Source organism: Nicotiana attenuata, unplaced genomic scaffold, assembly GCF_001879085.1.
Source record: "Nicotiana attenuata strain UT unplaced genomic scaffold, NIATTr2, whole genome shotgun sequence".
Classification (NCBI taxonomy): Eukaryota; Viridiplantae; Streptophyta; class Magnoliopsida; order Solanales; family Solanaceae; genus Nicotiana; species Nicotiana attenuata.
Genome location: NW_017671492.1, coordinates 90724 through 94592, shown reverse-complemented (window position 1 = coordinate 94592; position 3869 = coordinate 90724).

Below are 3869 nucleotides of genomic sequence, written 5' to 3'. Positions count from 1 at the left end.
GTAACCGAGCCTTGGTTTTTGGCAGCCTACATATTCCGGGTTATAAGGGAATCAGGTCACGTGTAGTTCAAGTGAAAGAAGAGTGATGGAGTATTCTTAGAGGGAGAGTCGAGTGAAGTTCCGTCGAGGTTCCGATTCGCGGTTCCTACTATTACATCAAAATGAAAAGAAAATTACATACTCTTGAAATCTAAGAGTTACAAAATTCCTATCTAAATGCCATCTGGAGTCTTGTCTTGATTCTTGACTTGCTTCTCCCAGTGACTTTGGATTGAAACTTGATGCTCTCGATGCAACAGACTATGAAATATTCTCCCAGGCTTGATTCTTGATCCGATGATGGGAAGAAAGATCTTGACCATATGTCTCTACATGCATTACGCCAAAGCTGGTTGCGCCTGGTATTGAGATCAAACGTTCCACTTTCTCTGGAAAGAACTGAAATCTTATTTTTTTGCACATCCAATCCATGCTTTGTAGAAAAACCTACAAGCCAACACAAACAAACAAAACGAACAAAAATTTTCTGCCCCAGTTTGCACTAGGAAATTTTTGTGAGTTATTGAAAACACATGAAACTATCTTTGCTATTGCAGAATAAAGAATTAAAAAAAATGCGTTTTTAAATAATTGGGGATGGTGTACCCTGTGTTAACAAGAAGGAAGGCAACCAGGGGATGTGGTACCCTGTGTTGGCAATAAGATAAGACTCGTGGCACTCTGAGATTCTACTAGGGGATGTTGTACCCTATGTAGGAAGAAAGTAATGCAACCAGGGGATGTAGTACCCTGTGTTGGCAACAAAATGAGGCTTGTGGCACTCTGAAATGCAACTAGGGGATGTCGTACCCTATGTTCGCAGAAAATAATGCAACCAGGGGATGTAGTACCCTGTGTTGGCAATAAAATGAGGCTCGTGGCACTCTGAAATGCTACTAGGGGATGTCGTACCCTATGTAGAAAATAGTGCAACCAGGGGGTGTAGTACCCTGTGTTGGAAATAAGATGAGGCTCGTGGCACTCTGAAATGCAACTAGGGGATATCGTACCCTATGTTTGCACAAAAAGTAAGGCAACCAGGGGATGTAGTACCCTGTGTTGGAAATAAGATGAGGCTCGTGGCACTCTGAAATGCTACTAGGGGATGTCGTACCCTATGTAGAAAATAATGCAACCAGGGGATGTAGTACCCTGTGTAGAAAATAAGATAGTACCCTGTATTGAAGATAGGGTGTTGATTCCCTATAATGAAACTAAAAATAACATGATTACATGCATATTGGAAGGAAATCATTTGAGAACTTCACTTGGTGGTGTTGGTCTTTCCACGAACTATTTCATAAAATTGTTCTGTTATTGTTCTGAACAAAGAAAAATCCATTAGTTTTAAAATGGTGGTCGGTTTGTGGCCTTGATTATTTCAGTCCCTTGACTCAGTTCATCTTCTTCAATGACTTCAACTTCGACTAGTTATTTCCTGAATACCAACTGCATTTCTGATTCTGGAGAACCTTTAGCTTTTCCAAACTTTGCCATGACGGTATTTAACCCTTTTCAACTTTATTTTGCCTTTGTGGGCATTTCACTTTTGACTTCTTTTAAAGTTTTTCATTTCAAAGCATCGGCCAATCATGGACAGTCGGGGTCGATTTGATGCATTTGTCGAGGCTGGGCGCCTTTTGAATATATCAGCTCGCTTCAAACGAGAACCCTGTAAATCGGTCTTGCCATCTTTTCTTTGCCTTATTTTTTGGAACAAAGTTAGACCGAAAGGGATTCAAAGAAAAAAACAAACAATACAATACAATAGAGAATGAGTTTAGAACAAGAGGTGTCCCTTTCAGGGAACAGAAATACGGACTTATATGGGAGTACATGCAGACTTCAATAAACATGACATGCCTTTTGGACTGGATACCTGATCTGTATAAACCGTCCGATTCTCAAAAACTCATCACAAATTTTGACTTGAAACCGCGAAACCTTGCTCGTGATTGTGTTAATGACATGATTGTGTGAATCCTCTTTTCGATCAACAGTGCCCTTTGTGGGTTTTCACTAGCTGATCTCTCTCATTTCTCTTCTCGCCATCGTCTTATAGTGCCCTTTGCGAGTTTTCACTAATAAGACTCTCTCATTTTTATTTTCTCTACTCACCATCGCCCTACAGTGCCAATGAGGATTTTCACCAATAGGACTCTCTCATTTTATTTCTCTTATTTGGTTGCATCTGATCCAAGTAACAGTATCCTCCAATTCTTGAACATTCTCGTTGATTGATCGGAAGGACTTGAAAGGGATTTTGGGTAAAAAGAATTTGGATTGAATTACAACTTTGGAACCTTTCAGGCAAAACCATTGCCGAAACATTATAATATCTGCCCCAGTTTCAATTTTTGGGGAATTTGGATTTTTATTTTGGTGTGACTGAACCTTAGAGAGAGGCTGCCTACGTATCCTTTTGGAATCAAGTCGAACGTAGTTCAGGAAACTTTGTTTTTGAATTTTTTTGTGTTTTTTTTGTTTTTTTTTGTTTTCATTTTTGTTTTCTTTTGCATTTTCTTTTGATTTTTTTTTTGTTGTTGTTGTTTTTTTTCTTTTCTTTCTTTTCTTTGTTATTTTTTAATAATAACTTCCAGATTCCAAAGAGGGTAATCAAAGAGAGAGAACCGGCTCAAAGGATTTGCAAAAGGGTTGATGGTATTTGGGTAGTGAGAAAGAAAGCCTTCGTCATCCCAATCAAAGAATGTTAACACCGAGTAGTGAGTCTAACATAGTACCTTCTGACTGTATCTCATTTGACTGTTGTCTCGGGGACATTTCCTTCGATGTCTCCCAAATACAACGCTCCATTTGGCAATACTCTTGTTACAATGTATGGACCTTTGCATTTTGGAGCAAATTTTTCCTTAGCTTCTTCATGGTGCGGGAGAATATATCTTAGGACGAGTTGCCCCACTTCAAATTTCTTGGGCCGTACTTTCTTCTTGTAAGCATGGGCCATTCTTTATTGTACAACTGTCCATGGTGGCCTCCGACCAATCACTTTCCATCAACAAAGACAATGTTTCAATCGGGTCTTGACACAATTTTCACCTCAATCTCGGCTTAAAGAATGATCCGAAGGGAAGAAATTTAAACTTCTACTGGTATCACGGCTTCAGTGCCATAAACCAATCAAGTAAGAGCGGCTTCATTTAAATTTGATTTAGGCTTACTGTTCCAATTCTCTGTTTATTTTCTTACACTCCTTATCTTTAACATATTCTGCTTCTTGATTCATTATTTCGAAATCTGACAGCGTTTTAGGATTTGGGCATGAAGTCCGCAAGCATGTCATGTTATTAAAATCTGGATTTATAGAACTGACAAGAGAATAAGAAAGGTGACAAGATTAAGAAATGAGACATTCATGGATGATGAAATATTGATTTCATTTATTTGAATATTTAAAAAAAAATAGAAGGGTTTACACCAGAATGTAAGACAGTGAAGTAAAACATTCGGATGACACACTGAAATAACTCGAAAGGAAGAAAAGATAGCAAGACTGGCTACCGAGACTTCGTCTGATAGGGAAAATTTCTGGGTTGGCGCCCGATTTTTTTTGTTTCTCTTCTGCCCCGACAATGGCTACTATGGCTTTCAATGCTGGATCAAATTTCCAATCATAAAATCATCTCGAGCAGGCAATGTCCTATTGCTCAAATCTGGTAAAGTCAACCCCATATTTTCCTTCATTTTTTTATTTTTCACCGTCAACTTGCCTTTTCGTGACCTTGGATCAACAACAGTGGTGCTTCTTCCATTTGTTGAGAAGATGTTTTAACTTCCGAGGGATCTTGGATTGTATGCGTGACTCACCATTG